Source organism: Lethenteron reissneri, chromosome 8, assembly GCF_015708825.2.
Source record: "Lethenteron reissneri isolate LAM-NWPU_2019-01 chromosome 8, ASM1570882v1, whole genome shotgun sequence".
Lineage (NCBI taxonomy): Eukaryota > Metazoa > Chordata > Hyperoartia > Petromyzontiformes > Petromyzontidae > Lethenteron > Lethenteron reissneri.
In genome coordinates, this window is record NC_083786.1 from 11,780,869 (window position 1) to 11,806,498 (window position 25,630).

At 46.7% G+C, this 25,630-nt stretch overlaps 1 pseudogene; it reads left to right on the top strand.

Annotated features, from left to right (window-relative positions):
• Positions 1-19,222: 19,222 nt before the first annotated feature.
• LOC133361223 (P2Y purinoceptor 8-like) lies at positions 19,223-23,984 on the top strand (annotated as a pseudogene).
• Positions 23,985-25,630: the final 1,646 nt, after the last annotated feature.

Sequence of the window (25,630 nt, forward strand, 5' to 3'; positions counted from 1 at the left end):
TCGGAAGGGCTGCAGGGCTCGAAGGACCCGCAGATCTGGCAGGCACCCTCCGAGCAGAGCGCCTCGTCCCCTCCGGTGTCAAGGCCGGCCTGCCTGTTTCGGTGGATCCTTGGGCGGCTTGGCCGGTAATGAGGCCTCCTGTTGTGGCGGACCCGGGATGCGGGCCCAGCAGTCCTTCGCGTAGTGGCCCTTCCGTCCGCAGCGGAAGCAATCGGCGTCGTTGCGCCGAAGCGCAGGCCTTGCATCGCGCCGCCCGCGTATTGGCGGTGCAGCACGAGAGGCCGGTCCACCGCGGCCTGACCATGGCACCGAGGCGGCCGTCAGCTCCTGAGGGCCCCGCTCATCCGGCACGTATACCGACTTCGTAGGGTCCCAACCCAGAGCGCCACCCTCCGCGACGGGCCCCCCTGTCCACGCCGTGACCTGTTTCCATCGTCGTAGGTTGAATTGTGCATCCAGACATTTCGCCGCCGCCCGGGAGGTGAGCTTCTCATGCCCGCACACCGGCATGGGAATCCCAAGATCCCGCGACAGCTCGAGCATCTTGCCCAAGATGAGAGGCTCGAGCAGGTCAGGTGTTGTATCTGGATACGCGGCCATAGCCAAATCAAGCACTGCACCCCTGTACGCCACAGGCGACTCCTCGGGCGCTCGTTGTCGTTGAGCGAATCGCCGATGCGCGTCGTCAGGTGGCTCGTAGGCGTCGGCCATTTCTTGAAAAACTCCATATAATGTCCTCTTCTTCTCGGCCTTAATGGAGCGAAAAAAACGAACAGATTCGTCGTCCAGAAGAGTCGGCAACACTTCCAAGGCCTCAGCATCGGTCCATCTCGCAGAACGGACCGCCGCTAAAAATCTGCAGGCGAAAGCGCTCCAGTCGCCCCCAATGGCGAATTCCTTGACCGTGGTGAGATGGCGACTCCGACTTCGCTTCACTCCGCCCTCCGCCGATGGTTCCTCCGGAGGCAAATTCAAAATGGCGTCGAATCGCGGCGTGGTCAAGATGGCGGATTCCCGCCGCGGCACGCGCAAGATGGCGGCCTCCTGCCGCGTGGCCCATGGCGCCGGGAGTGAAGAACCCGTGGCGGCCTGTGGAGCACTCTCCGCTCTCTCCGTCGCCGTGCTTGGGGTGACGAGATGACACAATTGGCCCAGGGCGTCCTTGAGAGTCTCCAGTTGCTCAGCCACCTGCAGCCATCGCCGATCAGCGTCTGATGGTGTCGGCGGCCCTGACACTGTGGCTACATCTTCCACTCCCGTCCCCGCACTCGTTTCAGCAGGGCTCTCCTCCACCACCCTGGCAGGATCCATGTTTGGAGGGAAGTCTTCGTCTTCCGACGAAGAAGCCGATGCCGGCGCTGGAACATTTTTCTTTCTCACTTGTTTCGACATGCCGTTGCACGTCCGACACCAATGTAATAAAGGACTCGACCACGATGTCTGGCTTGGTGTCCTTTATTCGGTTCTTCTCTCTTAACCCGCACGGCTGTCCTTCTATAAGACTCTATACTGACACTGATACTGCTCTCCTGCAGTTTCTCCCCTCGTCGTTCTCTCAGCCTCTCTCTCCTCTCGTCGCTCTCGTAGCCTCTCCCTCACACACAGCCTCGCCGGCTGTGTTCCCCGCAGCTCCTCGTCCGCCTTCTCTCCAGCCGCCCCACCGCTGTCTTCTCTCGCAGCTCCGCTGGCTGCTCCCTTAGCTGGCCACCGCTGGCCGCCGCTGCCACCCCTTGGCTTTGCCCACGTGGCCTTACTCTGGTCCAGTCCCACTCGTTCTCCCTTCCTCTTCCGGTCTCCTCCCTTAAGAACCTTAACCTTTCCTCCCACGTCACCTAACTCCAGCAATCGACAGGTGCCCGAGGCACATTCCAGGAAGTGCTGGGTTTTCCCCCAGCATGTTTCTATGGTGCTGAACGACAACACCGATTCAATCGCGCGTGCTCATGTGGTCCAGCTGAGAAATAAAAAAATATGTTTGTGGCCGGCACAGATTCCTCTGCCGTTTATGTACGCATGTTTGAACGTATTTGGCATCGCACACTGCCAAGTGTGCTAATTGGAGGTGCGCAGGTAATGCCTTCGACGTGCGCGCGTTAAAGGGCAGCAGACACATCAGTGGGAAAACCCACACGCGTTCAAAATGTGTAGTGAGCGGGGTTGTGATGCACACACAGAGGGATTATTTAAGGAGCAGCACGCAGGAGTGAAAGGAGAGCTGAGTGCGTCAGCACCTCGTGAAGATATAATGTCAGTACTGTGTGTATGGGTGGGTCGGCTACAATAAACACAGTTGAGTTTTTAAACTAAAACTAAACTTCTTTTTTATTCTACCAGGCAAGGCCCACTGAGCTATGTAGCTCTTTTTTTGGAAGCGACCTGGCCACAAATGATAGCCCAACGAAGTGGTGTATCATGTGCTCATTTATATCAGCCAAATACTCTAAACGCACGTTACTAAATGTGGAGAGGAAAAAACCAGAGGGCCCGGAGAAAAATCCACGTGACCACGGGGAAAACATGTAAACTCCACATATAGAGCAGGCGTCAGGTTCAGGATCAAACCCACGACCTCCTGTATATCAGTCGACCGAGATAACATCTCGCTATCTCGGCGCCCTTTGACCCATTGTGCATCTCGCCCAACTGGTGTAGTGAACCAAGCATTATTACAGGTTCATCATTGCATACACCCATAGAGATATAGGCGCATTGTCGTGGCCGAGTGGGTGAGCGTTTGCCGCTTGTTGCAAAGGTTTGTGGCTTGAAGCAGGTGGCCACCCCAGTTAATACTGGCGGGTTAATTAACCGATAATATGCGCCGTCTGCTTCGCAGTGGATGTCAAAGAGCCTGCGATGTTATTAGAAACACGTGTTAACCAAGCGTTGCCGGTGTCAAGGTCCAAATTTGCCAGATTTAAAAAATCATTCGAAAATTATCAATTGGGAAAACCCACACAGTAACATCCACCTCGACCTGCAGAATATTCTCGTCTGTGAAATATGTGCCTTGCACGAAAAGAATGGAACGAATAACAAAATATTTAATTTAACCCATGTTATGAATGTTTTCACCCTAAGAAGTGGCTCAAACCACATCCTGGTGCAATGCCAAATAACAAAGGCAGGTTAAATTATCTCTGAGCTGTCAGATAAACAGCTGGTACCATTGCCACGTTGGCTTAGCATACGGGTAGCTGAAGTATTGTGAGTAGATGAATGCGACCAGATCACCAATGACTGCACAAAACCCCCTAACAATATTCAAATAATTGTTTTTCGCATATTTCCCCCCATTTTAAAGAGTCAACAATACGACTTCGACTCTTATGCGATAAACACTAGTAGAGTGTGCCGCTGTTGTGTAGCGAGCCATTGGCCACTTGATGGATATCTTTTATTTTTACAAATTCTGCAGAGAAAAACATTGCGCAGCCACAACATGGGACCTTTTTGCCAGTATCAAAGTGTGAAAATATAAGAATAATTTTTACCCTTTCTGGCAATAATTGCGCAGCCATTCACGCGCACTTTGGATTTGCATCGCCCTGAGAGATTTGCCCAAAAAGTGTGTTTTTGTCGTCTCGTGGAATGACGTACCTTTTTACATTGGCTTTGCAGACAAATGCTGTATCATTGTTCAGGAAGAAGCGTTTAATTGAAAAGAGGTAGAATGCCGCGGGATGAACTCATATTTTAGGAACAAGGCAACTGCCCAGCAACGGCTTGGGACGTTTCCATCGCTATTCCGAGGATGCCTGATTCGTTCCTTTACCTTGGTTGTGAAAGTCCCTGACATTTTACACTCAATTGTCGTAAGAATCCTGAGCATGGCTCGTTGTGACTTTGGCAACTTGCAGCAACTAAACTTTTAATCCAGCAATTGTTTATTGCTGTTGTTGTCCCACCTGATGACGGACGCTTGTGTTGCGCCCGAAACGTCGTGATTTAATTTATTTTATTTTATTCCTACGTGACTTTACCGAAAGAACCAAAGAGTAACTAAACTTTTATTTCTGTGGACGTGATTTGAGTTTCTGCATGTCACAACACAGCTAACAGGAGTGGCGATATCTGAATTGGTCCCGGACCGGCGTGGTGAAGTATGGCCAAACAAAAAGTGCCGTGACCGACATCGCATCGGGAGACCTTCGCCAGTAAATCGACAAAGGATTGCGAAGAAACATCGTCCTTAAAGTAGATCGATACGGTATATACAATGCATCCTATTCCGACATATTATACGGTGATGAGAATGGCGACAGAACAGCAGACAAAGGAGGGAAGCAATAACATTCTCGAAAAGCGAACCAGTGTGAAGATGGAGCGATGAGATCGACTCGTGGCCAGGAGTGATGTGGATTGCAGCATCGCAGGGGAGAGGTGGCGACGGCCGTGGTGATGTCTTCACTGAGCGGTGGATAGATAACGGATGATGGTTTTATCTTGTTTTATTGTTTTGTGTGCGCAAAGTTACGAAGCAGTTTTCCTGTAAACTCGTTTCAGATAAGGAGATGGCTCGTGAAGTTATAATCTGGGGGGGGGGGCAACACAAAGAGCATGTAAATTGCCGTCGAAGCAAATCTGGCGAGAAACAGGAAAAACCGGAACAAAGACAGTTGAGTGCAAACGGAAGGATCAGAAAATAGATAAGAAGGACCGTAAATAAGACAACACGGTTCCATTTATGAAGTAAAAACACCGATGTAGATTGTTTTTCTCACTGAAATTTACCTACGAAATATTTGAGGTGGTTGGTGGCTCAGATGTTAGAGCACTGTGCGAAGACGACTTGAAATCTGGGCATCCAGCCGTGATGAAAGTGCTTTGTCAAGCGCAGAGTTGATGATGAAATCGGGCGTGTCACCAGTGCCGTCAACCAAGCATCGTGTGTTTTTTTCCCTCCTACAACACCACGTGAATAGGGCACTGTGTAGCATGACTGCAGAAGTTCAAGAACGGTTGCGGTTGTGCCTGTATTATGTAGGTAACTGCAAGCACGAAATTAATGTAGACGTTATCTGTTATAATTTAGCGGATTTGGAATGACTTATTTTACTTATTTATCCAAGAAAGCCACATTGGGCCGTATGATTAGTTTTCAGGAGTGTCTTGCATTGCTTATTGTTGTATATGTTCGCAGCCAATTCGTGAGTGTTTACACGAAATTCAACATTGATTTAATTTGACCAGGTACGGCCCACTGAGCTTGCACAGCTCTTTTTCAAGTGGGGGGAACACCGCAGCACCAAGAGAAACCCCCCACACGTGTGAGGGCGCAACACGCTATCCCCGTACAGATAAACACTGCGTGTTGAACTTCTTTCGCACCGTACGTAACCAACTGTGCTAATCGGAGCAGGGTAACAGTAGATGGCACCTCAACGCCCTCGGGAAGACAGTTTCAAGTTTATGCGTCAAACCCAGTGCTGGGTCACAGCCGTGCGCCAACACCACCACCAAAAACATAGTAACTATTTCTGTCGCAGTTAACTGCTTTAGTTACACGTTCATTTATTTATTCAAGTCTGGGATTGTTGCACACAGCGTTGGCGTACGGTGTTTTTTTCTGCAATATTTTGCTGTCTTTTCTTGGATTTTCTGTTTGCACTCAGTCACATATTCACTTTAAGATGTTTTTTGTTCATGTTTTTGTGTTTTGTTTGTTGCGGTTGCACCCGATTCAAGAGCCGAATGGCTCCAGGGCTATACCTAATAAATGAACTTGAACTTGAAGTCCCATTCAATTGTTCGGCAACATTGATGGGTAAGATTGAAATCCCTTCATCGCTGTCCGTTGTGTATACCAATCTCACGGATCCATTCGTCGACTACGCATGTATGTTGAACATCGTTTGCATTGAACGTAGCCAACCGCGCGAATCGAAGGTGCTGGAAATCCCCTTTGTCAACACAACCTATGCTTTGTCTGCTTTTACTCCTGCAGCCACCTATTGTGGCGGGCATCTGTATATATACGTAGTTTAAAAAAACCCAGAACAAAAGTGCAGAAACCCACTAACTTCACAACCAACGGCATGTAACAAAATAAACAACGGTCCGAGTCATACAACCACAGCCTGTTTAATATTAGTATGATTGCGTGTAAATCCCAAAGGCAACATCCGAACTTAAGTAACCTTTTCCTTGGGTATCTATAAACAAGTATAACCCGTAAAAACAAAGTTTTTCACTATAAATCCTTTATATCCGTGGCGGCTAGAGTCCTCTCGTCCTCTGGCTTGAGATGGCTGCCACCTATGGGTCAGATGATTGTCTGCCAGTATTAAGCAATTGGTAATTAAATATTTAATTTGTTTTCCCTAAACAGTGTAACATTTTAGGAAAAAATTTTCACGAACATTAATTGTCTCGCACAACGAGTCTGTGTGCAAAATGTCAGCTCGATTGGATCACGGGAAGTGGGTTAAAAAACGGTCGTAAGCAAGCAAGCACGCAAGCACGCAAGCAAGCAAGCAAGCGAACTTAATATAAAGGATTTAAAAACCAGCCCAAGCTGTCTTGCGAGATCGACCTCTAAACTTGGTTTCTTCCATTCGCCGTCGCGTTTTATCATGTCAGCGACATTTATTTCGATGCACTTTTGATGCAAACATTAAATCTAAGGTTTCGCGTGGTTATGTAGTTTACGCCTTTGGCTGTCATTGTATTCAAAATTGCCAGGAACGTGTTGTTTTTGGCTTGCAGAGGAGATAGAGCTGAAATAAATAAATATGTATACCCACTACCGATGTTTTTATTGAAGGTGTTTTCCACATGCGTGAGAACTCACAACCGCCAGCCATGCACACCCATTCAGCGAGAACGCATCTGCGGGTGGCGGGGAAAACCCCAACCGCCGAGGAAGACAGAAGCAGCCAAGCCCTAGTTCAATATGCCAGGCAATGTACACTCTCTATTACTATAATATACACCCTCTTTGTAAGCAAGTAGTCCCATTGCGAATGGTTTTTCCTGTGCGATAATCCATCATCGCAAATCTGGAGAGTGCAAACTTCCCCTGTCCACAGTTCACTGAACTCAAATCTGTTGTGTGCCCCGACCACGCGGTTTGCCACCTGTGCTGTTTCTTTTTCCAGGACGGTCCTCTTGTTGAGACAACTGCTGTCCTGAGAAAATCTGAGTTTTCCCGAGACAGTAAGAGGCTCGGTTGTTATCGGTTGGGGAGTAATACCGCCACATCAGCAGTTCTCCCCACTTCCAATCCTGTGAGATATTCTTCGTACAACGATATGACCGCAGTTGTTTTGTACCTCAAAGGTGGCAAACCCGAGCACTCAGAGTGCATATTTCTCTATGGTATTTGCCAAATGATGGGTGCAGTGTGCGGTGAGCTCATTTGCGTTTGAATACAGCAGAATGTGAAACGGTGAACTCTGGTGGAGATTTGGGAAACCTTTTGCCATAACCCCGTGGGTATTTGTACACCGTGTGCTGGATACACATTGGACATTTCATGGTACATTCACTCATCGATCAGATTTTTCTCGACCCACGTGCTTAGGATTCGTACATTAAATCATGCGATTTGAAGAAACAATTAATTTCGACGCAAACTCGTGGGGAACCCATTGTTCATACGCTTCTTGCAATCCTCTATTCGGAACACGAAAAGTCATCCGATTTTTTATGCAATAAAATACCAAGATAATATGTATTGTGAGGAATTTTTTATATATGACATTCTCTCAGATAAAAAAATAATATGACCTTTATATGGGCGCAAATTTAAAAGTTGGAGTCATTTTAAATGAACCGTGTCAGTCTGCTGTATCCATTACTCCCACCTCTTCAGTGTCGCTATCTATAATAAGAATTATTATTATAATTATTATCACGTCATGGTGGCAATGTCCCACAGCAGCCAAACACCACCATCAACAACATCAACAGAGTTATTGTGGAGGTGTAGAGAAGCCCAGCCAGCAGCCAGCGAGAAAACTCTAGGAATAGATTGTTTTATTGCTATTTGAATACATTGCATGTCACACGACCCCACCAGCCACTACTTTCATCACAACCGCAAAAATATATAAAACTTTATCGAGCTAAATCGTGACCTCGAATTGAGCCAATTACATCTCTGAGCTGTTTGTAAAGTGCTCGCTCGCACCAACTGCTCTGGAGAGCCCCTCGAGAGGAAATCTTTGGCCTACTCTTCCTCACTCTCTAAACACCGCACGCGCCCTGCCGATCGACTGACTGTGGTATGTCCTTATAAACTGCGCAGTTGACAGAGCTGAGGAGTAATAAACTTGCCGTTGTTCTTCACTGCCGCGTGAATAACTCGAACAGGGGCCGGATGGACCGGTTCGACCATTGGATTCCAGGTGGAGCGTGCCACCCATTGCAGGCAGCCTATTCGTGTGCCCAGCCTACATTAAATATGCTCCAAACTTACAAAAAAAACACATGTAACTTAAAATGAGTTCGTCGACTGTAGTATCCCCCCGTATTTTACGTGTTGGACCTTGTCGTGTTCTCTTTTTTATTTACTCTACTGTAATCTGGTGATAAGGGGCCGTCCATAAATGACGTCACGCGAGTTTGGACGATTTTTGACCCCCCTCAAATATGACGTCACAAAGCTCTAACCCCCCCCCCCCCAAAACCATATTTCCATTTTGAAAATAAAACATGATTCAAATCGCTTTAAATTATTGTCATTGTAGTGCGTGAGTGTTGTTATAACAATTCTATATTTTTCGCTTTAAAGCTTTCGTGACTGCAGGGATTCATCTTCTTGGTTCTTTCGGTAAAGTCACGTAGAAGGGAAGTAATAAAATAATAAAAATAAAACATAATAAAATAAAATAATATAATCAAATAAAATAATAAAATAATATAAAATAATATAATTATTATGTTTTATTTTTATTATTTTATTACTTCCCTTCTACGTGACTTTACCGAAAGAACCAAGAAGATGAATTCTATATTTATCTAAAGTTGTGCATTTTGATGTGACGTCACATTTCTCACCCCCCCCCCCCTCGTCACACATCGTCACAAATGTCTGACCCCCCCCCCCCCCCCCCCAGGTGCGTAACGTAATTTATGGACGGCCCCGAAGAACTGCGACTCTTTAACACTCTAACTGCCCGTTCTCACATACGAATGCCACAAGGCATGTCCACTATAATCATTGCAGGTGAAGGTTCATGTGTTAACTCGTGTGCTTTGTTTAACGACTTCCCGACAACGAACACGACAGTAGAACGTGCCTGGGTGGGGGTCTCGCCGGGCAGGTGGGGCGGCTACGTCCGTCCCCTCCACTCCCTCCTCCACCGCATGGCTCAGCTCCTAGCGCCCTCTTGGAGAGACACGGTCTCCGGGCACCGGGAAACCGCGGGGCTTACCACCTAGGGGCCCTTGGGATGAAAACCCGTGGTGCCAGGCGATGTGTGCGTGTGTGCTGCGTGTGTGCGTGTGCTGCGTGTGTGTGCTGCGTGTGTGCGTGTGCTGCGTGTGTGCGTGTGCTGCGTGTGTGCGTGTGTGCTGTGTGTGTGTGCTGCGTCTGTGTGTGTGTGTGCTGCGTGTGTGCGTGTGTGCTGCGTGTGTGCGTGTGCTGCGTGTGTGCGTGTGCTGCGTGTGTCCGTGTGCTGCGTGTGTGCGTGTGCTGCGTGTGTGCGTGTGCTGCGTGTGTGCGTGTGCTGCGTGTGTGCGTGTGCTGCGTGTGTGCGTGTGCTGCGTGTGTGCGTGTGCTGCGTGTGTGCGTGTGCTGTGTGTGCTGCGCATGTGTGTGCTGTGTGTGTGTGCTGCGTGTGTGCTGCGTGTGTGTGTGTGCGCTGCGTGTGCGTGTGTGTGCTGCGTGTGTGTGCTGCGTGTGTTGCGTGTGTGCTGTGTGTGTGTGCTATGTGATGTGTGTGTGTGCTGTGTGTGTGTGTGTGCTGCGTGTGTGCGTGTGCTGCGTGTGTGAACTTCACTCATCGATAGTCCTCCAGCCGTGTCGAGGACTCAGAACTACGGGGCTCTGACTCTGCTTAGTCTCAGCCACACGGCGCCTCAACCGCCGCATGCACCGCAGGTCACAACGTTTACCTCTCCGCTCCGTTCTCCTTCACACTGCTCCACTTTGCAAAATTCTCTCCCGTCGTCTCCATCACCCACATTCGTGCGACCGTGCTCAGATCGAGGAACGTGGTTCGACTCTTGTCTATTACGCCTTAGATAGTGCTGAGTGTTGCTGGCCCGTTGGCGTTTTGAGTCATTGCGTCTGTACTCCAGCAAACGTTATAACTTAAACGCAAAGTTAGCTTTTGCCTAATGGTTAAACATTGTTTTATAAAACAGACGTAAAAAAATACATAAGCCAGATTATATGGTATATATTTTTAAAGATAAAAAATGTAATTATTGACATTCGTGGCAAATTATTGTTGTTCGGGGGTGAGGAAGGTGGAGGTGAGTGGAGTGAACTGGCACACTCATTAACAAACACTCCGGCCAATTACAAATAACCTTTTTTTTACATTTTTATCTGTCTCTGGTAACAAACTTGAACAAGACATCCATGAATATTGTCTCCACTGCAGCTCAATACGTATTTGCTCAAATATCATGTCACTTCCATTGTTGACAAAATGACAGCAACTTGTTATAAATTGCGCCCCAAAACGTTATCATGAGCGCACGCATTCATCGCCGCCAGCGTCACGATTTTTTTTTAAGTTGAAGATTCTTTGCCACGACAGGTCGGCGATCAGCGTCATGGGGAATTACCCGCTGTGGCGCGATATTCTTCAACTCATATGACGTAGCAAGAAATTCGCGTATGAAACGTATGACTGGATACACAACTAAGCAGTCAGGGTATCTATCATATACCAACGGCGGTGTGAAAATATATATTAACAATACTATTTATTATTGTAACCCTTCGCTTTGTTTACGAGAGTACGCTGATGATCGCACAGAGCCTTTGTGCGGTGGTGGCAGTGGTTAGCGCGCTGCGCTACGAACTCTGCTGATCTTGAGTTTGACTCCCGACCACGGCTGACATCAGTGGCGAGTGATGTCTGAATCGGTTCCACGCCCCCTTCTCTACCAACCTGCACTGACCAGTGTGGTGAAGTATGGTCAAACCACCCCCATGGCCGACATGGCATGGCAAGATCTTAATCCGGCAGTGGATTGACAAAGAGCTTTAAATCAATGAGTATGCCAACATGGCAATAAGACAAAAAACAACAAGGAAAACCTCAATAATATAATAGGTTTACCCTATATTGCAATAAAACGCGTTTCATCGTTGGACCTCCTTTGTCAGTACTTGAAACTGATTGGTCCACACCAAGGGACGTCCCTTGCTGTGGACCAGTCAATTTCAAGGACAATGCATATATTATCATCATGTGTTTTTTGTTTGCATTTGACTGCAAGTATTGTGGTCAATGCACACATGAATCCTTGTAAAAAAAAGGTTTTAGTTTTATTGCCAGAAAAAGGGGAAAACCCCTATTATTATTATAATCATAAAACATGTGTTAAGATGTTAAAACACCAAACAGACACCTTTTGCAAGGAGTCATGTCTGCATTAGCCACACGTGCTTGTGACATTAACGGTACGGCGCATATCCACATTTGTTCAAATGAATGTGATGATCATTAACCATGTTCCATCCACTGCTGGGTGAAGGCCTCCCGACACCGTCGCCTGTGCAAGAGATGTTCGTCTTTGGGGCGCATCCTCTCCTCTCACTGTTGTTTCATCACCAGCGCTGTCCGTCGGTTACCCTTTCTTCCAGCGATGTTATAGTCCTTCCAACAAGGTGCCTTCAATCGGCATTCGTTCTTTGATCCCCTCTCTCTCTCTCTCTCAGTTTAACCCCCTGTGTGATTATCTCCACAACTCTCTGGGTAATTTTCAGCTTTAGTTTCATGTTCTTTGTCAGTGGCCGTGTTTCCACTCCACGTATCATGGCAGGTGATATGCACCGATTGCAAACTTTTCTTTTTGAAGAACCACATCGTTGCCTTTCGTCACTGTTGCCTCTTTATTTCATTGTTTTGATACTAATCCACTTTCAATAATAGCCGTATAAATACATACCCTGTTGTGTTTTGCAATCGTGTCCCTGCAATAATCCTTTCCTTTTGCTCAGTGAAGTTGTTGAGCGTTACTATCGTTTCGTTTATATTTCGTTGGGTAGATGGGTTTTACCATTGGGCTGCAAAGATACCACAGCATGCAATTATATGAGGTAACTACAGATACCCAATGTATGGCGTCCCATCTTATCTGTCTCAAAGTAGTTTTCTTTTACCCCAGAAAAACACAATCTCTTTTTATCTCAACACATTCCTGCCGAGGGAGCTGGTAGGAACGTTGGGTTGCTCGGTCAATGGCCAGGGTCAACGGCGGCGTGGTGTATGTCGCAAATATGCCCGACTGTGAGGGCGGGTACAAGCCGGCGTGAGGAGGTTAAACGTTGAGTTTTATAAGGGCACCACGGGGTGACCAGCCCCTCCCCTCTCCACCCAGCCCCACCCCTCCCACCCCCCACCCAGCCCCACCCTCCCCACCCTCCCCTCCCCACCCAGCCCCTCCCTCCCCACCCAGCCCCTCCCCACCCTCCCCTCTCCACCCAGCCCCACCCCTCCCATTTTTGGTTTCACGACGGATGGACGGACACAATAATCCCCTGTGGGCTGGTGGAACCAGGAGGTTCCTATCAGTATTATTGCCTCAATATCCACACCCTTTTATGTACAATATATAACCACACGGTAATTTTATTATTTTAAAACAGCAAAAAAAGTTCTGAAATAATACTTAATTACATGCATAAATTGACTGCAGTATCCATCAGTGAAATTACCATTAAAATTCCCACTTTAACAACTAATTTTCGAGTATTTTTTTATTTTATTTTATGTTTTAATGCAGGTTCAAAATAAAAATTAAACAGTCTTGCAATTGTGAAAACAAATAGAGTTAAAAAAACATTATTAACCCATTGTCTGAACACTGAAATTTGACAGCACCCTCAGCTGACACAAATGTCATTGTGAAAACAAACCCAGGTAAAGGCGCAACCACGCAACTACTAAGCTCGCGCCGCTGCTGTTGAAAAGGCTTCCACCCGATGAAGCACGGAGAGCCCTCTCCAGGGCATTTGGCCTACTCTTCCATGCTGGCCAGATGTCTTGTGAGAGGTGGGGTGGACCTCCCCCCCCTACTCCAATCCACCAAACGCGGCCTGCCAAGAGACTGCATCAATTCCTCCGGCTGGGCGGACAGGGGAGACGAGGGAAGGTAAGAAAGCTGGCGTATTGTGTCAGTTGCCATGCCGGGAGATCGAATCAAACAAGCGACCCCGGATTGTGATGTCCGCGTGCTCACCATTGCACCGTGTCGACTTCACGTTCACTGTGAAAACAGATTGAGCTTTCGACAAATATTCACCCGGTATCCGTGAACTGAAATGGGACAGTGCCCTCTGCCGAGGCAAAGTTATTATTTGTTTGTCGAACAACAAAAATACGCTGCGGTTTAAACTTTGTTGTAAATCAACCCGTTCTTTGAAATGGTTTAAGTGATAGCTATAGAAACAGACGTATAGCACCTCCATACCACATGACATGGGCTACGTAGACCTACCATGCATCCCACCAATTTTGCACCTCCGATTAGCATTGTTGACTACGTACGGTGCAAAAAAAGTCCAATATACACACAGACTCTATGTTTATGAAACATCCTATATTTCATAGCAGGTAATCTTCATTGATTGTAAGATGTCCTCTTTATGCAGACTGGTATGTTGCTTTTCTTTATCAAAATCTATTTTCCAAAGCAACAACCCCTTGCTGCTATTTATTTATCTATTTATCCTGGTCCACCTTCAATCATGCGCTCTAAGACGCGCTCCTGCGGCCGTCTGGAACGATTTTCCTTTCGATATTAGGAAGCCACTGGAGCTATGTACTTTCAAATCTAAATTTAAAAACTCACTTCTTTAGAACTGCTTTTGTGTTTCGTTTGTTGTCCTTCCCCCGCACCTCCGATTTGCGCACTTGGCCACGTACGGTGCGAAAGAAGTCCAACATGAGCACATACAAAAATTGCCCTAAAATCCACACCGTGATTTATTTTCCAGTTGTGTTACTCCTCCAAGAAATATTTCATTTTGTTCAGAAAACTTTTTTTTTAGTTTATTTTGCTCATAGCAGTCTTTCACCACACTTTGCAGTACAAAGTAGGCCCGCAGACCCAATGGATTCACTGTGGACTGTGGATGTCATCAAATACTCGGTAGGCGTTGACCCAACGTCGCTGGAACGTGATTGGAACCATTAGATCAACATTCGCGCGACGATTCCCGGTTTACTGGGCAAGCAGTACCAGCTTTTGGATACAAGTTATTGAACATGTACTGTACTCAATGTTTCAAGGGTGGCACAGTCGGGTTTTTTACAATCGGGTTTAATTGTATTAAAGAAAAAAACCCGATGCCTGCCTTTGTAAAAATCGGGTTTTTTCCACCCATGCAATGTTTACATGCGTGTAGAGGTGATCGCCACTCACCATTCAGTAACCTGCAGTACCACTGAGTGTCAACGGGGTGCAGCAGTGTTACCTCCCTGGGGAAAATGCCGGGGGTCAAACAGAGGTGAGAGCGGATCAGAACGACGGATTGGGAAGGACCAATCAGAAGTTTTCCAAGAAGAGCGTGGCTTGAACGGAGCCAGCCACGAGCCTGTATGAAAGCCAGAGCGCTGAGAGCTCTGGCTAAGTTCTCTCCACACCAAGACCGCAGCCCCGGCTGAAGATAGACAGGACCCTGGAACCAAGCCTTGCAGCCCTTCTCAGGGCTGGGGCTCAGTGTGACCAGTGGTCGGGACCCACAGACCCAGTGGTCGGGACCCACAGACCCAGTGGTCGGGTCAGTTAGCCTCCCCTAGGTCCCAGCCGGAGGACGTTAGGTTAGCGGGTAACCCGTGAGTAGGTCCCGCCGAGTCGGGAGGCCATCCTCCCTAGGTATCGGGTACGGGGACCGTTATACCCCTCGTGTGTGTTAGGGACCGTGTCGGAAGAAAGACAATAAACAGAGTGTGCTTCTTTCGATTTAAAGCTTTCGTGACTGCAGGGATTCATCTTCTTGGTTCTTTCGGTAAAGTCACGTAGAAGGGAAATAATAAAAAAATAAAAATTTGAAATAATAAAATAATTCTCACGACATTTCGGCCATAACGCAAGCAGCCGTCCTCAGGTGAAGAACAGGTCTGTCATTCAGACGCTGTCTTTCCGACAGACCTGTTCTGCACCTGAGGACGGCTGCTTGCGTTGTGGCCGAAACGTCGTGAGAATTGTATTTTATTATGTTTTAATTTTATTATTTCCCTTCTACGTGACTTTACCGAAAGAACCAAGAAGAAGAGTGTACCTCATAACGAAGTGTATTCGTCCGTATTTACAACACTACATGCGGATGAAAAACCTCATGCATGTAATACTGCCTCGGCCATTCTTCCTTTCAAATAAGGAAGACAAAACTACTTACGTTGAAGAATCGTTGACCTATTAGCCATCTTAACACATCTTAGAACCCGATGTACAGTGAGGGAAAAAAGTATTTGATCCCCTGCTGATTTTGTACGTTTGCCCACTGACAAATAAATTATCAGTCTATAATTTTAATGGTAGGTTTATTTGAACAGTGAGAGACAGAATAACAACAACAAAATCCAGAAAAACGCATGTCAAAAATGTTATAAATTGATTTGCATTTTAATGAGGGAAATAAGTATTTGACTCCCTCTCAATCAGAAAGATTTCTGGCTCCCAGGGGTCTTTCATACAGGTAACGAGCTGTAATTAGGAGCACACTCTTAAAGTCACGTCACATCAAAATGCGCAACTTTAAATAAATATAGACAATACGTTCTACTCAATTAAATAGACTTTTTAATAAATGTTTTCTCTTACAACATCAGAGTGCAGCGCCACATTAAATACGCACTGCAATGACAATAGTTTAAAGCGATTTGAAGCATGTTTTATTTTGCGGGGGGGGGGGCAGAGCTTTGTGACGTTATATTTGAGGGGGGTCTGACTTTTTGTGACGCCGTGTGACGAGGGGGGAGGGTCAAAAATCGTCCAAAATCGCGTGACGTCATTTATGGACAGCCCCTAAGATATTCTTGGGTCAATTCGGTAAAGTCACGTAGATGGTTAAAATTTGTTTACAAAAAATTACAAAAAAACTACGACGTTTCGATCGCAACACAAGCGTTCGTCATCAGGATGTATCTACGTGACTTTACCGAAAGACCCAAGAATATGAATTCCTGCAGTCACGAGAGCTTTAAGTGAAGAGTTACTAAGATGTCTCGCCATGTGTTCTCCTACCCACGTGTCTCTTATTGAGTCTCACTTCAAACACGCGTCTCCATGTTTTGTCTACTTGCTACAAGTCCGAGCGAGGAGCAGTGGCGGCTCCTGCAAAATCTCTCAGGGGGGGCAAATGTCTGGATGATTGATAAGGATAAGGTCAACCCATGCAATGGATACATTAACAGCTTAAGCATGTAAAGGCAACTTCACTTCTTTAATATTAATGAAAAATAAAGTGACTCTTACAATACATCTCCTTGTTTGTTTCTATACTCACTATTAATAGAATCCACTCAAGTTTCTTTTATTAAAGATTCCACTAGGTGGCGACAAATTATATTGTTGGATGAAACGTGCTTACGTATGATGACGTAAGCACGTTAGGGCGAGCCCTCCCGGAAGTCATAGAGAATGCATTGGAGCGCCCCCCGGTCGAAAAAAATCATCTTTGAATGTAAGTCTATGGGGCCACTCGGGGCGATTCTCAGCCGGAGTGAAATCGTCCAAAAAGAGGCGGTACTCCACAGAACGTGACATGACGCTGATTGGACTATATCCAGAGGCACAGTGACGGCTAGCGTGACTCTGTGGTTGAATGACATTGGTGGTGCGTCGCCCAATCGCCCTAATGAAGAAACCGCCCCTGCCGAGGAGGCAACACTTAGTGATCGGCAGGGTGGAGGGGGTGATAGGGGGCTGATTCAGGCGCCACTCGCCGTTGACAACGGGCGTTGTCAACGATGTGTCTCAGCTCGCTGGGTGTATAGTACAGGGTGGGCCACATGTCCTGTGACCCCAATTTAATAACCTCTAAGACGTAATCATATTCTTGTTAAGCAAAACGGAACTGAAGATGCAAATGGCAACAACAAAAAATAGTGAGGGGTAAATTAATTGGGGGTCACACGACATCTGGAGCATTATTAACAAAGCACTAACCATCAATGTACTACGCCACTCTCGTTCTGTGCTTAAGCTTCGCTCACTTGTGTTGTTTCACTTCAGTCTCCCTTCCAACATGGACATTGGACTCTGGTTTTAGATGAACGTGGTGGTTTTTGTAAAGCAAAGTTGTAGCGTATAGCCAGCGGGCGGCGTCGTGAATGGTATCCGTCTGTCTCTCGCACGCTTCACATAGAAAGAAAGAAATCCCATCACCACCACTCTCGTCAACAAGCTAACCTTGACGGATGTAGTTTTCTTCTTTGCATCTGAACATAATTGCTCTGTACTATGTTGTTGGCGGGGGGGGCGCATACTGATGCTTATGGCCCAAATGAAGGTTCTTGTGTGACAGACACGCATTTTACAGCAGGCGCAATGGTTCTGCATTGACATGTGTGCATTCCAGTTGGCCCTACAGGTCAGACACCGTAGGGTCATTTCAGTCAATCAGTTGTGGTTGCGACAATGGTTCTGTGTACAGTGAGACATTAAGTGATGTATTACTGTGATGAATTCAGAGTGTTTGAGTTCGTGATTGGGGACGCATTATAATCACATCGTCATCATCAGCAGCCCTGGTCTCTCCACTGCTGGATGAAGACCTCCACACGTCATCAGCCTACCTTGCGATCTTTTGCGAGGCATGCTTCTGCATACGAGATGATTTAATCGCCCGATCTTCACGGTGGACACCCTCTTTGCCTGCTACTCCGTGATCCTGCGAACGTTGTTTAATGTTTGCGTTCATATCGTCTCTCAGTTTGATACAAAGTATGCACCTCTCCCTGGCTCTTTGTACACTTTCAAATTTTGCTCCATTTTTCTGATCATTGTCTTTCTGGAAGTGCGGGAAATATGTTCAGTAGTGTTGGTTTAATACAAACTCATCATACAAGTAAACTATTCCAGGGTAAAACAATTATGGTAAGGGTGTTTGTCGTATGCTCTTTTAGATGGTTACTTATCTTCCCCATATATCTTGTTTAATCTAAGCAATGTTTGCATGTTTAAATTAAGCAAAGTCGTCTACGGTTTGCTTGTACTAAACCGATATGCACTCCCAGAAGGTTTGTGTAGCCGATGAAAAGTTAAAACATATTTGTTATGTTTTATATGGAGAGATATAAGCTCGTTGTAATTACTGGCAAAAGTCGTACTCCGATTGTAAATGTTGTGGCTTTGCCTCTCTAACACACCGGTGTGCTGTACTAGTAACGAATTGGCACGTTCTGTTTACGTGACAAACCTTACTAGTTGGCTGTGTCGGGTGGTGGCGGGTTTAATGACACATTTATATATTTACGCGATCTAATCTAAAAAAAAACTGTAATATGGATGCTATTGGTCGCGAAAGGCGCCTCCTACGTGTTAAACTGAAGAGATAAGTATGACAAGGAGCCAATACGTCTGTTTCCTAGATTTGTTTTCACCTTTTTTGTTCCAATTTATTGTTTTTGATATTTATTCAGAGTAATGACATAGCCCAGTGCTGCCTTAAGTACTTTACCATGAGTGAGGCATCAGTTCAACATTTGGAGCGGCAGCACAGAACAACTCGCGGAATTCTACAAATTCCATAAGTTAAGAGTTGTCATATCTTCAACTCACAAGCGAGTTAAGACCAACAAGCACGTGTCATGATATAAACCACGACCACAACCTATCACGTGTGACCAGGTCGCCTATAAAAGACAGCTCAGTGGGCTTTCCCTATGCACCTCCTATGGAGTGCCTATAGATTATCTTATTTAAAAAACTGCTTCATTGCATTTCACCTGCAATTTGGGCTATTCCAAATTTGCAGATAACATTCCACCAATGGCACGAGAGGCTGTAAGGTGACGCGGAAGAGGAAGTGCTATTTTTGTTTGTATGCATTGCTCACAGTTTGTGCAAATGGGCGGAGTGGCATGAGGCGGGCGTGCACTTACTTAAAGATAAGCCACACGCGCTCGCTCTGCTGGACTTTGCTATGAACGCATCTCCGTAGCAGACTCGAAGAGGGCCAGGCAGCCGCGTGTGTGCAACACGCGTGCTCTCAAGATGAACAATTCAGAGGCGCCGTGGAATTATTTCTTGCCGAACATTTCGTCATCTATTATTCCCTCGACGAGTAAGACGGAATGCCTAAATCTGACAAACAGCACGCTGCAGTGGCTTCAAGGGGACAGCTCTCAAATAGTGCAGCCGATAATCTACATCGTCGTCATCATCGTCAGCCTGCCTGCCAACGCTGGTGCCCTGTGGTTCCTCGTGAACCCCACGGTGACGTGAAGCGCACGCCCTCCACCGTGTTCACCAAGAACCTGGCCGCCGTTGACCTCCTCTACCTGCTCTTCCTCCCGCTCGCCATCGCCTACAACTTCAACGGCAACGACTGGCGCTTCGGCACCGTCCTGTGCCACGTCGTGGTGTCGCTCACCTACCTCAACGCGCACTGCTCCATCTTCCTGCTCACCTGCATCAGCGTGGACCGCTACCTCGCCCTGGTGCATCCGGTCAAGTCGCGCGCGTGGAGGACCCCGAGGTACGCGGCCGTGCTCAGCTCCGTCATGTGGGCGCTGATGGTCCTCTCCATCGTGCCGATTAACACCGTGCAGCTGGTGACGTGCGTCAGTGGCCCCGGCGCCGGTCTGGACACGGCGGGCGTCACTCTCACCACCTGCTTCGACGTATTCACCAGAAGGGGCGGCCAATTCCTGGTCATCTACTCCATGGTCTTCTTCGTCATCGCCTTCCTGGCTCCGTTCGCCACCACGACGTTCTGCTACGTGGCCATCATGCGCTCACTGAAGCGCTCCTCTCGACGAGGGGAACAGATGGACCGGGAGAAGAAGAAGGCCGTGCATCTGTGCGTCACCGTGCTCGGAGCCTTCGTCCTGTGCTTCGTTCCCACGAACGTCACGTTGCTGGTGCACGCATTGCGCATATGGTTGTATCGGGACACGTCCCTCTATGGGGTCTACAAGATCTGCCTGGCGCTGGCGAGTCTTAACACCTGCCTGGACTCTTTCGTTTATTATGCCATCTCTAAGCCCTTCCGACAGAAGGTCCGCAGCCTTCTCTGCTGCTTCTCAGCTGCGTTTGGGCGCAAGGAGTCCGTGTCATTGTCTCTGTCTCCGTCTGTAAAGTCAAAGAGAGAAGATTCATTACGGCCGTTGTGACGTTACAGTGCACATGCTACTGCGTTTCTTTGGGATATTTTCAACCGTGCAACTCCAACCCTTATGACACTCCTGGAACCTCCATTGTCAGCGGTGGAAACAAATGTGTGTGATCTTTTCGGCTGGGTTGGTGGCTTCTGGACGAGACAGTTAAGTTGCGAATCAAGGCGGTGCCTGTAGATAGCTCTGCAGCATCGAGCAGGTGGTGAGCGGTGAGAGTAACTGCTCTGGCCATGTCTTTGGCGTTCTTGTGGTCCACACACTCTACCCCAAGTTTCCTTCCACGTGAAATAATAACGAGGAAAAAATAATTCGCCAAACGTACCACGGTATACCCAGCCAAACTTACCCAACTAAATCACCAACTGTGTATACCGTAAATCATTAACGGTGCTTACGTTTATACAATTCTAAGCAGAAAAATGTTGGAGTTTGGAAACACAAACTTCCTGTTTTTTTGGCCCAATATTTAAAGACGTTGCCTTCTGCTCCATGTTTTTATTCAACCACAGCATTGCCGACACCAACGAGTGTTGATGCTGTATTTCTGTCAGGTGCCAAAGTTGCAAAGGAATTTAAATATCCATTAATTGTAAACACACGTAAGGCAGTCTCTTAGATAGTTTGCAGAGTTCAAATGTACCTTCCCTGTATTACCAGAGCACTATAATCATAAGAGTATGAAGTTGTCGATACAGAGCCTAATACAAAACAAACCACAACCCAAGTACCAAGTGCTCCGAGGCATGTTTTATTCGGCTCTGTGTCGAGTTATGGCCATGCACATTCAAACAAGCAGAGCGTACCACGGTTTGTTATTGCTCATAGGGGGCGTCTCTTAACATCAACTTACAAAACATTACAGATTATTGAACATGAGAGCAGAAATTTATAAACACCTCGGGATGCTGGTTGTAACCACCAGCGAAACGTCAGACAAAATTGTGAAAGATTTAGATTTTCAACATTCCGTTTTTTTGCTGATTAACCAAAATAAGTGGCTCATTTGCTCACTTGATTTGCTTGTCTTTGTCGGGTGGTGGAGGGTTATGGTTAAAAAAAACCACATTGACGATCTACCATAAAACTATACTAATTTGTGAGTGCACTTGAAGTATCACGAAGTTTAATCGTGGATTAAGCAGATTGTGGATTAAGCGGTTTGCAGAAGAGCATGGCGTCGGCAAAGCAAAATAACAAGAAGCAAATTTTTTTCGAATTCGCTAAAAAAACAACTCAATATTTCAAGATCCGCACAGTGCACGTTGTGAATACGAGACGGTGGTGGGCCATTAATAAACAGCTGTCACAAAGCAGCAGCAGTCCTTAAAGAGCTACGCCTCGTGCGGCCTCAGAGTCAAAGGTTTGCCGAGCCCGGTAGGAGACCGTTGCCAAAGAATCCCCAAGCCGAAATAGAACTAAATGTGATGACAGAATTTATTTAAAAAAATAGCGTCATTTTAAGTTTCATTCATCATTTTCAGACACGTAGTGTTAAAAAAACAAGACACCCTAACCCACTCTCAAAACTCCACACGTGCTTTCGCCACATACACACATCTGTATGTAGTACGGTACAGTCTAGATATTGTGCAGTCTACTGTTCTGTGTTATACAATTACTTGGCAGCGCTGCTGCGAACACATTCAGAGTCAGCTGGATTGTGGTGCATTACGGCTCGAAAAACTGTCTCGACTTGAACGTAAAGGTTAACAAGGGCCCTCTGGTTATTCTGGTTTGTGTCCATGCACACAGTACTGCAGAATGACTGCAGATAGCCCAGCGCACAGACATGCTTGGGCACTTCAGATCCGTGTTTGAACATCCCCTATTATCACTCTTCGTTCAGCGGCAGTTTTCAACACTCGATGGCAATGTTTTCTGGTGTCTCTGAGTCTCTGTCTAGTGGCATGTGTTCTTTCGTTACGTACTGCCATGTTACATGTGCCAGAGTGCATGGGCCAAACACAAGTTGGCACAATAGGGGCCACAGGTGGTGCATCGGCCAGTCATCTCAGTCGGTCGACCCGTGGCCCCTGCTGGGTCTGCCCCGTGACCTCCTGCCAATGGGCGTTCGACACTTGACGTGGCCTCAACGTGCCAGAGGTCGCAAACGGGTTTTGATTCTTTACCCGTACCCGTACCCGGCCGCACCAGGGTCGCAAATGGGTACCCGTACCCGCCCGGGTACGGGTAGCCGTTCCCTACCCGTACCCGTACCGTACCCGAAATGAGTGACAAACGGTGACTCACCAGTGACTCACGGCCTACCCGTACCCGGCCGCACCAGGGTCGCAAACGGCTACCCGTACCCGGCCGGGTACGGGTAGCCGGGTATCGGGTAGGGTACGGGTATCGGGTACCCGGTTGCGACCTCTGCAACGTGCACATAGCCTGGCACAAGCGTCGTGGTGCCGTCACCGCCACTTAGAGGCGAATGGCGGTTGTTGTTGTTGTTGGGCAAAACACTTCCCCGTGTGAGCGTCCCGGGCAGGTTTCAAGTTCAGCTCATTAGAGACGAAGCTAATTTGTAACTAATCAATGTCCTGTAACTTTAATTGAAACAAATCTGCTGAGGCGTGATAAGCCTCTGGGCACTCGTCCATGGCATTGAAAGCGGACGTGAATTCCAAGTCCAAAGCTCAAAAAAACACAACTCCGCAAACCAATCAGCCCAAAAGTGGGTCAATATTCGCTTGTGCTTTAAGTCGAAAGTGCCTCGTGTTGCCTTGCGGCTCTGAGCCCTTTGTGTAGATTCTGCATTGCGATCAGAACCCAGTAAAAAACGGAGCGTTGAACCTGTTGGGTCCAATGGTTTTAAACCACATACGAGCGTGAGCTCAACGTTGCATGTTTTTATTCTGGCGAGGCTTGGCCACCCCTTGGTGTGTGTATGGCTAACAACAGAGATACACTTACTGTAGACAGTCCGACCCGAAGTGTTTAGTGAAGTGCGTGTCAAGTCAGACCAGTTGATTTCCAAAGTCCAGATTGTGCAATTTCTCACTCCGGTCGAAAGTATTCATCTTATACAGGTATCATGCAAACAGTGCCTCATCACATCCACGTCCGAAAAATGTCTGGTGTAATTTACGTACGGTAAGAGTGTTGATGCTATATTTCCGTCAGGTGCCACAGTTGCAAAGGAATTAAATATCAATTAATTGTAAACACACGTAAGGCAGTCTCTGAGATAGTTTGCAGACTTCAAATGTACCGTTCCTGTATTGCCAGTGCACTATAAGTGACATACTACATCTGAGGCAAAATAAGCTATTATACATAAATGTACTCAAATCCGTTTCCCATTGAAAACGTTCAAATCGCGTTTGCTTAGATCTCGTGACATCGCAACACCGAATTGTGTAAACAATGTGTTTGATAAATAAATTGTGCCAACAACAGTCGAAATATTCTTGTTTCTAAATGTGAATTTTTCAAACTTCGTTCTTTTACGAATCACATATAATTGTCATACAGTATATGATTATAAAAAAAAAACTTGATATCGGGCAATGTTTACATTTTAAATGAACAAGAGATGTTGTCTTGGAATTAATTTCACCCTGCAATGTAATTCCGTGTCTGTAGTTAATTGTCGGTCCAACGGTTCTAACGAGGTTGTGGTTGTGGGTGAGATCGCGTAAAAATAAACGCGTCGTCAAACCCGCCACCACCCGACACAGCCAATTAGGAAGGTTTGTCACGTGAGCGAAGCATGCCGATTTAGCACACCGCTGTGTTGGGGCAGGGGGGTCCCCAGCCCACAGGCAGCCCGTGGCCTGTTAGGAACCGGGTCGCACGGCAGCAGCAAGAGGTGAGGGCGGTGAGTCCGTGCGTGGCCCCCCCCCCCCCCCCATTGTTTTATGATTTACTTCTTCCGTCCGCGCCTCTTTCCCGCACTGCGAACTTATTTCAGTCACATTTTTGGCAAGCCCACAAGCTGCTAACCCCGAGGCAACATGAGTTAAAAAACAAACGTCTCTGGAGAGCTTCTTTGAAAAGGGGGAAAGACCCAATGATGACCCCCTCCCCCACCACCCCCCCGGTCCGTGAAGAAATGGCCTTCCACGAAACCGGTCCCAGGTGCCAAAAGGGTTGGGGGCCGCTGTGTTGGAGAGTTCACCCGCAACATTTATCATTCGAGTTCGACGTTTCGCCAGGAATTGCAACCAGCCTCAGCAGACGACATGCTAACGTTGGCCCAACGTTGACATGTTTCATGGGAATGAGTTTGGAATGCGGTACTGTCTGCGGTTTCCAAACTGAACGTAAGCTTTTGTTTTAGCAAAACCGATATAAAAAATAAACCTACCAGCAAATGTGCATGCATTAACGTGTGTCTCATTACAGTATTTTAATTTGTTTTAATCCATTTACACGTGAAATGGTGCAAATTGATCAATTCACTTTGAATAACTCGTTATGAACTAGAACAAAACACGTACAAAAATATATTTATTCCATAAAAATTGCTATCTTTATGAAAACATATGTATCCTTTTAAGTAAATATCTGCAGCTTCTAAATAAGGCCATCTTCTTCCACCGCCCAGCCCCTTTACCGAGGTCGCTGGGTTTACGAACCTCTTCTCTCACAAGTCCACTGTTGGCAGTCATCGGTTTGTTGTATTTTTTTCCCGTGACATCCCTCTCTGCTCTACGGTGTCTCCTCCACTCCTTTAGTCTCATAAAACTGGTCAACAAAAAAAAATTCTGGCCTGGACTTTTTCAGCTGTTTTAGACGAATTTCAGGGTGCTGATTCCAAATCTGATCTCAGATTTGCTCTATCACATCTCATTTTTATGCTATCGGCATACCCCATTTTCATTGATTTTACCTGAAATTAACTCTGTCACTTATGATTGCAAGTTGTTGCGAGTCAGTGACTGCTTTAGTGTTAAAATATGGTGCTGTGTTTTAAGGATAGTGTGTTTATAATATCATTTTATGTAGATATCCACATTTATTTAATATTTTTCTTCTACAGTTTTTATTGAAAATGTAATATTTGATATCTCAAAAACCTGATGTGATAGACAAAAAATGATGCCATATTTGGAATCAGCACCCTAAACTTAATCGTTGGAATACGTTATGCCAGAAAAAGTGTGTTGACCAGTGTAATTTCTTCAGTCATCTGCCTCTGATGGCTATCGTAC